General features: G+C 38.7%; 1 long non-coding RNA gene across 1 annotated transcript; it reads left to right on the top strand.

Annotated features, from left to right (window-relative positions):
• The first annotated feature begins 7,777 nt into the window (after positions 1-7,777).
• LOC114634601 lies at positions 7,778-14,605 on the top strand. Its single transcript, XR_003713361.1, has 3 exons — positions 7,778-7,858; positions 8,246-8,332; positions 13,414-14,605. It is a non-coding gene; the product is annotated as an uncharacterized LOC114634601 (long non-coding RNA).
• Positions 14,606-14,967: the final 362 nt, after the last annotated feature.

Raw genomic sequence — 14,967 nt, 5'->3', positions numbered from 1 at the left:
TCTAATTGGACCGCTTTCCCATGTTAGAGGACATTTAGAAGACCATGCTGGTTTCAGGCTTTCTTGTCCTTCATTATGTCTGACTGTGACACATTGTGATTTTTGTTTGCCTCCCTTGATAGTCTTTCTTCTTTTTGATCTATTACATCAATATTGCTTTCTATTGTGATTTAAAAAAATGCTTATTGACATTACCATTTACAACACCGGATTTCACTATTTAACTCCCGGTTTTATTGTTGAATTTTCTACCTGTGTTTCTCTCTTTATTATCTCTCTTCTAAATTAATTTGCATATTTAATTCTTTTCCTTGTTTATTCTCACTGAAATTATCGATTATATTGTTATATAATAATGTGTTATTATATGAATAATTATATGACGAAATTATGAATTTATATGTAGACATTTGAGTTTCCATCTAGTGTATCAGATATTTTGATATTCTTGGATTAATCTATTGTGCCTTTTACTCTCTTAGGGTGATCCATATTGCCTTGCTTTAGATGTTGCTTGTGTTTCTTCATTATAGTATCTGCATATTTTGGGTTGTACATCTCCTAATTTTATTTGAGGACTTTCTTACCATCTTCATATTTTTGCCAATTGCTCAGTTACCAGTATTCCTCAGAGAAGAAAATAAAACCTCTGCAAAAGCAATGACACCAAACCAAACCAAACCAAACTACAAATAACAATCAAGAGAACCCCACTTTGAGCTGTTAGTCAGGATTCTCCAACAGACTGTGGAAACATTAAAGGCTGCTGCCCTTGGTTGCCCCCCAGAGGTAGAAGGTAAGTTTGTATTAGTGAAGACAACATGCATGATGGACCTAGGACCCAGAAGACCTGGGCCTGACTTGAAAGTCTCCTCCCTGAGGACTAGTTTTCATGTATCAAAGGTGTCATGCAGTCTTTAGAGGAGAAAAACAATCAACAGTCCTAGCCAGCTGTGATACTTATGAGCCACAGCAGCTAGCATGGCACAATATCTCTAAGGGTAAAACAGTCGCACAATTCATTAGTGCTAAACAACAGCTCTCTAATTGGACTTAAGGTCCATACAATAAGAAAGCAAGCATGCTTGATGCTGGAAACCTATGCAACTACCCAGGACTAGTGAAGTCATAGATCTTGGAGGAGATCCTACAAGTGCCAGCTTACTAAAAACGGATAATCCTCAGCTACATTCTGAGTATTTATCCTTATACACACAGATAATTATAGTCCTTACCTTCATCAAGGAAACTTATCTTTGCAATACACAGGAACCATTATAGAAAATCATAACCAATCATAATTTGGAGTTATGGAATTCAGTCACAACTAATACATCTATGACAGAATGTTTGCACCCAAGGTTCAAGGATCACTGTAGAAGAGGAAGCAGAAGTATAGTAAGAGTCAGAGGAATAGGAAGTTTGCTTCTTTTATAAATATCAAAGAAACTATATCCATGAAGTCTTACCAACATGTCTGCCTATACAGATATGTTAACATAGAAGGAAAGCTCACAAGGCTTCAATCCTGCACAAAGAACTTCAGGGAACTAAGGAATGCTGAGAATGACAGAAAATCTTACCTCAGGAAGAGCACATCAATTCATTACCCAGTGCCCTGACAATAGAGATACACACAAGTACGTATATATTTGTGATACACACAGAGACACACAAATTTTAGAGGGAACAAGTGTATACATGTGGAGATTAGATGGAAGAAAAGAGGAAAAATACTATACATATATTATAATCTCAAAAATAATTCAAAGCAATGCACAAACTTAAAAATGTATTAGGGTAAGGCAATGGCAAGGGAAAAGGGAAGAAAAGACAAGTTCACACAGAAGAAAGGAAGAAATGAAGAATGATGGGAAGAGGGAGGTTGCCCAGTAATGAAACCAGCATGAAGTCTGTGAATGTAGGAAGAGGAATCAACAATGAAAGTATGACAAAAATGACAGTAGCATGCAGCCAAAAGAGAAAGGCGGACAAAAGGTAAAAAGAAAAGAAAAATCAGGCAGAAATAATTAGATATAGGTGTGTCTTCTACGTTCTCTAGAATTGAAGTTGACCAGGTGAAGGTGACATCCCTTGACTTGCAGTCTCTTATCTCTCCTGTCATTTAGCCTGGTGCTGATCACAGACTGGTCAAGGACATGTTGTCCATTGGAACTCCATTCATTTTATTAGCTTCCCTTCTTTGCATTCCAGGAACCTCTGTTAGCCTCTCTTATTTTTTTAGCCTACGCATCTAGCAAGTTCTCACTCTGGATACTTCCCAATTAGTAGACCTCAGGGTACCTAATGTCTGAGCCAAGAGAGCCTCCCTTCCAAGGACATTGATATTAAGAAAGCAGACAGAACAGGTCTTCACGGTTTCAAATCCCTTATCATGTGTTCTCTTAGACATGAGCTCCAGCATTCTCAGTCCTCCCAGCAGCTAATCATGCATCTGACTAAACAGACTAGTGATTATAGGCTTAGGGATAGGACTCCTCCTGCTCATCCTCAGGTGATGGAATTTGTTTCTTGCCACAGCAGAGCCATTGAGCACTGTCCATCACAATGGGAAGCTCCTGCTGCTGGTACTTTTCAGCATGTCTGCTTCCTGTTTGCCTCTTGTTTACAGTTGCCATCCAGAGACTGGTACTGGGTTCTCTGGCTCCCTCATTAGTGACCACTTCTTATTTTAAGTCCCCCCTTATTTTCTAGCACATTTCAAACCTGTTTCCTATTTTTAGGCTCTGGAGTGGCTCAGGCTCTGTCCTCTCTCAAGATGGCACCTGGCTCTAGTGATCTGAAATATAAAAAATGACAACACGACAAAGTGGATTGCTTCCCCAGTGTTGACCTGTCACACAGGTAGAGTTACTGTCATATCAAATTAATCAGTTGAATTCAATGCTTATGAAAACTATGGGTCTGTTCTATGGGTAGGCTTATTATAGGCATAATATTTCATGTCCCTAACTCCTGCCAGACAGGGCTGGAGAAACAGAATCTATCCTCTTTTTTCGTCCACCAGCACTCCTGTCTTTAGCTGTCCAAGAACCTCTGGTGACATCTGAGGTCTTTCTTTTTTTGTCATTGTAATAGAGTCTATTCTTCTATCCTCTGCTGTCCTCTCTCTTATTGTTCATAGACTCAAAGCCAATTCCCACTCTGCTATCTCGCTGTGTTTCAAGATCCAATACGGATTTCTTACCATCTAATTAATGCCATGGCAACTTTTGTCATCTTTTGTGGAATATTGTTGACATAAAGAGTGAAGAAATTTTAAGATATAGAAAATATTTTACCCCAAAATGAATTTTTGGAAACCATAGCTTTCTTGTTGATGAGGAATTTGGGGGTGGGGTGGGAAAGGGTATGGGTTGACTCAGCAAACAGACTAAATGGATTAAACAACAAATAACAATCTCTCACAGAACTATAGAGTAGCAAGTCCAAAATCGAGGTACCAGTACTGCCAGATTCTGGTGATGAACCTCTTCCCAGATTGCAAAATGGCTGTTATTTTTCTGTCCTTTCACATAAAATGGAAGAAGGGAGGAAGGAAGGGGGTAGACAAGGAAGAGGAGGGATAACAAGGAGGAAAAACATTTCTGGCATCTTTTTTTCTTAATGTATTAAATTTATCTTGAAGGCACCACCCTCATGACCTCATGAAATTAATCTCTTCCCAGAAACCCCATTTCCTCCTAGTAGCAACCCATTCAGGGATCAGTCATCATATAAATGGTAACTATCTTCTTTGAGAAGTAGAATTGAATTTTCTTCAGGCAGAAATTCCTCTGGATTCTAGAGCTGAATTGCTGACACTTCTGGCTGAGCAGAGAAGACTTACCTGCTTCTGCCTACAGGTGCTGTCATCCCTGGAATCCTGTTCCTTTACACACAGCTCCTGAGCTGTTAGAGAACATATGGAAGTGTTGTGGTCAACACTCCCAGCCAGGGCTCAGAGTCTTCTTTGTTGTCTCTGCCTGGTGGAGCCAACAGATGCTTCTTGGACCCAAGACTAGGATTGCCAAGATGATCTCAGTCAACACAAAGAACTCTCAAAAGTAACAGAATGGTTCTTTCAAACTATTAAAACTTGGCTGCTTTGTATATGCAGTAATCACTAATCAAAATGTGCATCTTGCATAATCATTATAATAAATTGTGCTAAAAGGCTAAAGATAACAGATGGTAGAATGAATTAAAAAAAACAACAACAACAAACTAGCAGCCTGACCTATCTCCACCATTGCCTGGCTTCTCACGTCTCCAGAGAACTTCCTCAGGGAAGTTTTTGAAATTCAGAAGGTTGTCTTTGGACTTGATCTGTCTCCTTGTATCAAGTTTATATTTCTCTGGTTCTGAACAAAAAGCATGAGGACTATCTATAAATAACTCCAGTGTGACACAGGGAAACGCTGTCACCCCTGAACTTCAAGCTAGGAGACAAGACTTCTACTTAGAGTTTCAGGCAGTCCATTTGTTTTCAGTAACATGAGAACGCAGAAATGTCAGGAAGTCAGTTGTGGCACTAACCTTTTACACATTTACTGACAACCATGTAAAATGCATAGAAACAAAAGCAAACAATGTCCCCCATAACTCAAGAGTAAACCTAGTCACCCTGAAAGAAGAATCTATAGAGGCTGAGTTGGAGTTTTAAATTCAATGTCTGAAAATATTTGTTAAAATTGGGTCTGAATGAATCAGTGGCAGGTGCAGACTAGTCTGTCCTTACAGCTGCCTCCATTTTGTAAGATGCAAGAGCTGAGTTTGATTCAAGCAAGTGCCTTGGTGGAATGACAAAGCAGATTTCCAAGCATAGTCAAAGAGATACAGAACACTCAGTTAAGGGACTTGTGTTCTGAGGATGGATGGTTTTGAGGGGAAACATATTACTTAGTTGATTTTGAATAAAATACTTGCATAGATTGACCTCAATATCCGAATTAAAAAATAAGGGATAATAACTATAAAGGATTCTTTTAAATCAAGTTCATGCCCATTTCAAGAATGAAAGAATTTCAAAGATCAAATATTAGTATTATAGTTTTGGTAATTTGCCTTCTAGCACTTTTGCATTTCTTTTTTGTCAATTCTAAAAAAATATTTTAACTCATTTTTCAGAAGTCCACTGCTGATTATTTGATAGATTTTGGTTAATTGGGCCACTTTGCTCATAGACACTCATAAAGTTAATTCGTACTTAGGTGGGACACAAATAGTGACAGAAATATTGTACAGAGACGAGATTTCAAAAATAACCCTTCACTCAAAAAATTAAAAATCAAGAAGATATTATTTGAATAAGAAACGTCTCCCATGGGCTCCTGGACTTGAATGTTCCAGTCGGTAGCATTGCTGGAAGAGATAATGGAAACTTTAGTAGGTATGGCAGTTGCTGAACGAAATACATCACCAGGGGTGGGGACTTGAAGAATGATAGCCTTGTCCTACCTCTTGCTCTCTCTGCTTCTTATGTGTGGTTGAAATACTATCTTTCAGCTTCCTGCATGCCTTCTCTACCACTGTGGACATACAGTCTTCTGGGACCATAACCCCAAATAAACTCTTTCCTAAGTTGGTTGTAGTTATGGTATTTTATCACAACAACAACAACAGCAACAGCAACAACAACAACTCACACAGGAGGTGATAATTTCAAATATACTGACTTATAATAAGTTTTTCTCTCTTTTGAGCTCATTTCCACCTGTATAGTCCTGTAATTTACAGCTATTCTGTGATTTCATGATTCCCTGTCTCCTGTTCATTGTGTCCTCAGTTTCTTGTCCTCTGCAGCTGAGAGCTCTTCATCATTTTAGTCACACTCATACATATATTATTTACTCCCTGCTTCTCTTTCCTTTCATATTTCTTCTTGAGAAATTTTTTATTACAAAGTGCAATTTCTGGGTGTGTCTTTAAGATTGCTTCTTGATGAGTTTAGCTTTGATTTTTTTCAACTCGAGTAGATACCCCTTCTCTAAACAGGTGTTCGTTATTTTATCCATTGAAGGAGGGAACAGTTAGAACTGTGAGAGAAAGAGTGAATTTACTCTCCATGTTTCTATTTAGTGGGGACTTCCATCTTTTTCTACCCATAAACATTGGGTATTTAGACTCTGGAAGTTACATCAGCATATCCCTCTTCTTTGCCAATATACCAGCCTTCAAACTCAAACCAAACTCCACCCACAACCCTCTTTATTCTTGAACTTGCAAACAACAAATCTTCACATGAGACTTCTCCACATCCATAATTAGATAAGTAGAGTCCCATGATAAATCACCCGTCTATCATCTATATATCTATGTATCCATAGATTGTCAATATAATTATGTATCCATCTCATTGGTTTTCTTTCTTCAACGTCCTTGATGCACAGAGTAAATACTATAATATGTTGTCATTTGCTCTACTTATGAATTTTAAGATTCATCTGTGTGGCTAAGGCTCATTTCTTTCACTTTTGAAAACTGCTATTGAATATATTATGATTTTTTACTCTCATGTTAATGAAAATTTGAGTTATTCCCAGTTTTTGACCTCATGAATAAATCTGCTACAAATTTTCTTGTATAAATCTTTGTGAAGTGGCTGGAGAGATGGCTCAGCAGTTAAGAGCATTGACTGCTCTTCCAAAGGTCCTGAGTTCAATTCCCAGCAACTACATGATGGCTTACAACAATCTATACAGGGATCTGATGCCTTCTTCTGGTGTTTCTGAAGATAGAGTACTCATATACATATAATAAATAAATAAATAAAAACTTTGTGCAAACATATGTTACTTTTCTCTTGGGTCAATATCAAAGTTGCTTCATATTATGAAGGTAGGTGCTTACATTTACAATCAACAAAGAAGCCAACCGCTTCCTTGAGGCCTTTCCCATTAGTTGCTCATATCTGCTCCAGTATATGTCATTTGTACCTAGTAGTTTTGTTTCATAACAAAACATTTACTGTCATAAAATAGCACTGATCTGAACCAGTACATAGTTACATAGAATACATAGATGAAGGCCAATCACCTCACTTATATTATTTGATTCCATTGCCAACTGAGATGATGGAATGACTTGTTTTCTGTGTTTCAGAAACCACTAAAGCTTATCTACATGATATCTAGGTTTTAAAGTCAGTAAGAAAAAGCAAGTTCTAGTACATCTGTACTCTCAGACCTCTGCGTGGCTCGTGTTTGCTAGTGTCTCAGGAGCCCAAGAATATGCCACGGCCCAGGGACATATTTAAATGATAAAATTATAGAGACCTTCATTTACTGAGAGGAGCTGTGACTTTAAGGAGCACTGATGCAGGATAGAAGGTAAAAACATCAGCTTATGTAAAGTAGTAGTAGAAAGGGCTTAGGGCAATCTGAATCTGCTGGTACTTCAGATACCATAGTGGGACCAAGAGAAGAAGTTCGTGGAGAAGTAAATGGAAGTGTCTTCGCCAGGCAGGAGTCCCAGTCTATCCTCCTAACTGATAGAACCACATCTAAGTTGGTCTCCAGGGCCATCAACCCAGAAGGGGAGCTGGACACAGACAAAATGAGAATAGGCCATTTCCCAGGGGACATATCTACCATGTGTGGCACTTGGTACTTCTAGGAGTAATGGCTACTGTTACACTCACGTTCCTTTAAATCTTGCACAAGTTCCTCTTCAGAATAAATCTAAACAAGAAGAGGAAATGAAGTCTGCCTGGGTTTTCAGGGTTACCAGCATACCAGTGTGGGCTGTGCTCAGTTTCACAACTGTGGTTCTCTAGCCTAAGTCCTTAGTTCCAGTTTGTGCAAAACAGAATCATGTCTCCTTCCTCTGCTGACTATGTATCTCCAAAGAAGTCAAGGTACCATCTAATTTCTGACTTTTTTTTAATATAAATTAAACCATCTTCTATCTTGCCTCAGACTACCAATTTATCTAAGGGAACTTATAGCTAATTTTAAAATATTCTTTGGGTTTTTTAAACAATACCTTGCTATATAGCACAGGACAGTCTGGAACTCAGCATGTATTTTGAGCTGACCTCAAATTTGCAACTTTCCCAAATCAGCTTCTGGAGTGCTGGGATAATAGGTATGTACCACCGTGTCTGGCCTCCATTTAGACTTGTAAAACATCCTAGCTTGCATTTGCTGACTAATTTCTACATCTCATTTTCATATCCCTTTATTTTAACATGTCCGGATGTGAACTTTAAATTGCTTAACACTCTGACTTTACTCTGATTTAGGGTCCTGCAGGACAATTCTTTGTGATCTGCAATGTTGCACATTGGCCAGCTTGTTTTCTAGTACCCCACATTGATTGAGATTTCCAGGTAACAGTATTCACTGTATATTTCTTACCTATAACATACTACCCAGATCGCAGTAGATAGGAATTAATAGTGGTAACTGAATGGCTTTGGCAAAATATTTTCACTTTCTGAAATGTGGAGTCACCCAGTTTTGTAATACAGTCCGAGATTAAATTACTTGTGAAACCTTACCCTCTTCTAGTAAAAGCTTCCTTTACAGTAAGAGTTAGTCTATGTAGAGGGGGAACACTAGGGCCATGTTTCCAATAAAGTAATAATCTAGAAAGTTATAAAGTGGGAATTCCATCTAGCTAGCATTATCATTTAAAAATGGTCAATCTTATTTGAGTGACTAAGACAAACACAAATCTTGTCAACTATTTTCACACGTAATCCAGTGTTTTCCCATGTTCTTATAAAACTATCTTATGGATCTAACACACTTCGGGAAATGTAAATCAAATGTGCTCTCCTCTCTATCTGATGTTAAATGAGATAAAGGAAACTCTGTATTGAAAGAAATGTATAAAGATTCCCCTGGCATGTGTCTGTCTAGATCAGCATTTTTTAAGATCAAAGCACATATCCAAGCTTTCACCCTGCTCCCAAAGTTCCCACTTCCCTTACTTATTGCACCATTTTGAATTGATCAGCCACACAAGAGTGAAAGGCCACATTCTGACCACAGGTAATGAAACACAGAATCCTCTTACATTAGGAATACAAGTCCAGCAGGACCACTCCTGGGTGTGCTTGCTATCTTGATTTGGCTTGGCCACACGTCCTCCTCAGAAATAGAACATTTCATCTTGCCTAGATACTTTGGACTGTGCAATCATTGCACACACTCAAAGACCCTGTATTTTCTGCCAAAACAGTCTTCCCGTGCCATCTTCATTTTGGAAATTGGCAGTGCCAATTTGTTACTTACTTAAACCTAAATTTTTACCACAACTTTTATTTTTCCTCTATCCCACATACCAAAACCTATCTGTGAGGAAAGGTACCTGGATGCTTCTTCACAACACACCGAGTCTACCAGTTCCCAAACTCTGCCTGAGTTGCTTTTGTTGCTATAATAAAACATCATGACTAAACTAAGGAAATTTATGAAAGACATTATTTATTTGGGGACTTGTGTTTCCAGAAAAGTAGAAGAGTTCATGATCATCATGGTGGGAACAAGGAGACAGGCAGGCAAACATGGCACTGAAGTAGTAGCTGAAAGCGTCTATCTTATCCACACGTCGGAGGCAGAGAGGGTGTGGCAGGTAGGAAGAAGTACAGGAAGAGATGAAAGCAAATGCTAACTGGGAATGGTGTGAGCTTTTGAAACCTCAACATCTACTGCCAGTGATCCACTTCCTCCAACATGTCTGTGCCACACCTCCTAATCCTTACTAAACTATTCCACTAACCAGGAATTAAGCATTTCACTATATAAGCCTATGGAGAACACTCTTATTCAAACCACCATATTCTCTTATTCTGTAGGCTGCTTTTTTTGATGGTGCTTTGTTCTAAACAACCTCCAAAGCATTTTAAATGCTTTACATGGTTTCTTCCTTTCTCCTCATCTAACAGTATTTACTTTTGATAACATCTCTAAATGTCTGCTCCAAATTTAGTTGCTTCCAGAATAAATGCCGTGAGCTTAACAAGTGGTATAGAGTATGCTCCCTCCCCACCCTGGGTCTCTCTGAAATATCCTTTTATGCTTCCCTTTGCTGGGTGCCAGAAAAGCACAGAATGACCACAGCATGAAACCTTCTACCTCAGAAACTTCCCTTGCTGGCGACCTCTTACCCACAGAGGTCTGGGTGGCTTACCCTCACTCTTACCTAGGTCAGGTATCTCTTCAAATGCTACATTATCAGAGCAGCCATTCCTATGCCCTTCATATAAAATTGTAACTGCCTACCCACTTTCCATGTTTCATGGTTCGTTTACCTTACTTCCTTTTTCCTCACCTAATTTGAGACAAACATAATTTCTTAATTTATTTATTATGCATTTATTATCTGTCTCCTTTTACTGAAGTGTAAATTCATGAGGGCCAGGCCTTTCTGATTTTTCTACCCTTCTGTTGGAGTTTGAATAAAAATGGCCCTCATAGGCTCATAGAGGGTGGCACTCTTAGGAGATGTAGCCTTGTTAGAATGAGTGTGGCCTTGATTGAATAAGTGTTCCCTTGTTGGAATAAGTGTGGTCTTGTTGGAGGAAGTGTATCAATCATTGTGGACAGGCTTTGAGGTCTCAGATGCTAAAGTCAGGTCCAGTGTCTCACTCCTTCATCCCACTGACTGCCAATCCAGATATAGAATGTTCAGCTACCTCTCCAACACCATGCTACCTGCATGTCTCTATGCTTCCCACCATGATGATAATAGGCTAAACTTAACTGTAAGCCAGCACCAACTAAGTATTTCCTTTTATAAGAGTTGCTGTGGTCATGGTATCTCTTCACAGCAACAGAAAACCTAACGAGGACACCTTCTTATATATCTAACCCCCTGGAACTAGGCCCTGGACATAGCAGTCATCTAATAAGTGCATTAAGTGAAGGAGGGGTGGATTTATGGCCCTAAGCACATTGCTCATGTTCTGAGTTCATCCTCTGTGGTTCTTTACCTTAGAAAAACTGACTCTTTGTTAAAGGAAGCTTACTTTTAATGAATTTTGCTTTAATCAATGCACATTGACACTATGAACAATCTGTTTACATGTGTGTGGTGGGGTGTGTATGCACAAATAGTGTGTGTCAGATATGCGATATGCAAAAACTGAATATTTCACAAATGTAAAGAATTACTGGCAATTCAGCAAGAAGAGAGTAGATTCTAGTTAAATTGACAGGATATGAACTGTAAAGAGAGAGAGAATATGCTTTATCATAATCATTAAATTTCATTCTTTTTCTTTTTAATCTTCATGTTATAAAACTTTAAGTTAATCTTTACACTCCTAAAAGGTGTTAAAAATTATCTGAAATCTTCTTAGACAAAATTTTATTAGTCTCTTCTGTGCAGTTTCAGGTTTTGCTTATTTATTTTAGAAATTTATGCAGTTTAAGCAATCATATCTCACAGAAGAATAACCAGTTTTATTTCATTCTGCCATTGTTAAACATAAGCAGCACAGTCAATCACTGCAATAAACAAAGTGAGAAATGAAGTCAGCAGCCATGCTTTTAGATGGGAAATACAGGTTCAGAGTCTAACTAGCTCACTATGTGGTTCATGTTGATTTCCAAGTCCAAATGCCAAAATATTCATGCTCAGCTGTCTATATAGAATCTTAACTTAATTTGATGGCCTTTTTTTTTTCATAGTAAAAAAAAAAGAAGAGATCTATCTTAGTATTCTTCCAGCTGTTCATGCCCTTCTGTCACACTCATGGATGCATCATTTTCTACGACCCACGAGTTTTTGTTGTATTGTTGCACAGGGCCGCCCCATGGCCGGGACTTGAGTGGACATTCACGTCTTCTCCTTGTGCATCTCACTTGAGCAATGTCCGCAAGTCTCGATCTCATCAAGAAACTTCTTTCCATGCATAAATTTTATATGTCACCTTGGAGGTCTATGAAAGATAATCTTGTTTGTCAACTTGATTTACCTTGGAAGAGGGAGCCTCGATTGAAGAATTGCTCCATCAAATTGACATGCAGGCATATATGGGGGCATTTTCTTGATCAATAATTGATATAGGAGGGCCTTGCCCATTGTAGATGTTTGAGTCCTTGGACAGGTAGGCCTGTGTTTTATTATGAACTAATTGGTGGTTTCCACCCCACCTCTAGATCATTCAGTTCCCAAATACCTTTATATTTATCATAAGCCTTAACAGCACTAGAACTGAGCAGATATCAACCTTTTGACCTATTTTGTCTATTCATCTATCAAAAACCCCAATATATAACTTGTCATGTTCCACCTGGGCACTCTTACTCCAATTGGCCAGCCCTCATGACCATGTTTTCATTCACCTACCACATGATGTGTCTTCTCCTCTCTCCCTTCTCTCTCATCTCCTCCTTGTGGTCTCTGCTCATGTGGGAAATAGGCCACAGCAGAGTCCCGGAGACTTTCCATATGGTGGGTCTCACAAACAAGAGAAAGGTCTGGAGTTCTAAAGGCTGAAGGCTTTGGCAGTGGCAGGCCCCAAAGACATGAGAAAGTCCATAGTTGCAAAAGAATTTATTTTCATGGCAGATGGTAAATGGATCTGGATGTACCCCCCTGAAACTCAGGGCAGACCTGAGTTAAATAGAGAGGGAGAAAGGGGGAGGGTCTGGGGAAGAATGTTTAATTGGCTCCGCCCTCTGGCCTTCATTAGTATGTAAATCTAGGGCCTGAGGCCTGTAGTCACACTCTCTACCTGTGCACTTTGGAAGGGGGTGTAATGGCCTACATGACTGAACAATGTAGGTCCATGGAGACTAGATTGCATATCAGGACCCTGGGTTCTGGGGACGTGGCCAGACATCTGCCATTTCTCCCTTGGAGTCTCGGGGTTTTGGGCCCATGCCCAGCAAGGAACCAACATACCCTTATGCAGTCCCACATGTTCAGACCCTAATCCTCTGGGAATGGCTCTTCTTCCCAGCTACAGGTTTTAGGCATCTTTACTGACCAACCAAGGATAACTTGCCAGGCAAGGTTACATAGCACTATTTGGTGTATGTGAGGATTTCCTTGTCCCTGGGTTCAACTAGACCTTGGGGGCCAGTATTTATCATCCCAATGCATAGCAACAGACCAAACTTCAACAGGCCTGGGCTGTATAAGAAAAGTAGCTAAACAAGCCATGAGGAGCAAGATTGTTAGCAGAGTTTTCCCATGGTCTCTGGTTCAGGTCTGCCCTCAGGTTCCTGTCTTGATCTCTTGCTATGACTTCTTTGGATGATGGGCTCTAACCTTTAAGCTAAAACAAACTCTTTCCTCTCAAAGTTTCTCTTGGTCAATGTTTTATCAGAGGAAGACAGAAATAAACTAGGGCAGTATCTTACTTGGAGCTACTGTAAAGCTCAGTTTTTGGCTATCTAGTAGAATCTACTACACCATTTGTAAATGCCAATTTATTTTCTGTTTGCTTCACAGAAGTACGAATTCTTCAGGTCTGGAGTCCATCCTGCTCATCTTTTAAGAAATGCACAATGCCTGTGATTAAACCTCCAGCCAAGACCTACAGATAAACACAAAGCAACAAAAACTGATGTATATAGTAGAAGATGTAAACATGAAACAGAACAAAATTTATGTTATATTTAATAAAAACAGCAAATAAAGTGCAAATTATATACTATTAAGAGAAAAATAAATCAATGACCAGAAATTAACATAAAAGGAATACAGATGGTGGAGTTAATAGTTAAAGACATTAAAACAACTGTTATAAGCACATTTTTTAAAATGGTAACAGATACCAAACTTTTCAGCCTTTATAATTCCCAGCTCCTGGAAGTTTCATAGGTCTGAGATGTTATGACTCTTGCTATACGCAGTCCACTAATACCCTGTCCTAACTCACCACAACTTCATGCTTGTCAGTCACACTGTAATTCCAAACCAGTAATAACCTTTCTTAAAGCTCCACATCTGACTCATTTTGAGATTTCTCCTTAATTGTGATTAGTTTTGTGCAATGTGATTATAATGATGAACCTGAGTATTTACTATTTATTAGTCCTAGGGTTCACTTAAATTTTTGGATCTGTATTTTTATAATCTTTATAGTAAAAATTTCAACCACTAGTTTTCACATAACTTTTTTTTATTCAGTTCCTTGGCATCCACCATGACTCTGCCCATTTGTGTTTTCAATACTCACAGATATCAGGGCCAGTGGTGCTATTAGACTCTCCTGAGAGTCTATTCATTTTTTCAACAGTGTTTTCTTTTCTCTTTCAGTTTGGATAACTTCCATTTCTGGGCCTTCAAAGGGAGTAATCCATTTTCCTGTAATGTCTTGTCTGGCATCAATTCAGTGTGTTTCTCAATATCGACACTGTATTTTTTTTTTAATTTTTAGATGTTTCTAAATTGAAGTTAACACATTTGATCTGTTTTCTGGATTCTTGCACATATGGTTTTCAGTAATGATAACTGTTGTAATGTTCTGCCTGCTAACTCCATCATCCGTATTGTTTTACTCCTTTTGAATTAACTTTTCTTTTCCTTAATGGAATATATCTTGCTGCCTAAACTGGTTTTTGTTGGCTATCAATAATTGTGAATTATACAATTTTGGTACTGAATGTTTTTGTAGTTCTATAAAAGTTCCTGAGATTTCTTCCCTTGTGATGATGTTATTGAAAATACTATGGTCTTTTTAAGTGTTATGTATGAAGCGTGTCTTAGTTGGGGTTTACATTGCTGTGAAGAGACACCATGACCAAGGCAACTCTTATAAAGAAAAGTATTTCATTAGGGCTGGTTTACAGTTTGAGAAGATCAATCCATTATCATCAGATGACACTGTGCAGGCATGGTGCTAGAAAAGCTATGAGTTCTACATCTTGATACAAGAGGCAGCTAGGAGGGGCCTATTTATGCACTGGGCAAAGCCTGAACGTAGCAGACCTCAAAGCCCACCCACATAGTGACAACAAAACTACACCTCCTCCAATAAGGCCAAACCTCCTAACAGTGATA

Source organism: Grammomys surdaster, unplaced genomic scaffold (genome assembly GCF_004785775.1).
Source record: "Grammomys surdaster isolate TR1022 unplaced genomic scaffold, NIH_TR_1.0 1029, whole genome shotgun sequence".
Classification (NCBI taxonomy): Eukaryota; Metazoa; Chordata; class Mammalia; order Rodentia; family Muridae; genus Grammomys; species Grammomys surdaster.
The sequence above is the reverse complement of the archived record's forward strand: the minus strand, read 5'-3'. Positions and strand labels throughout refer to the sequence as shown.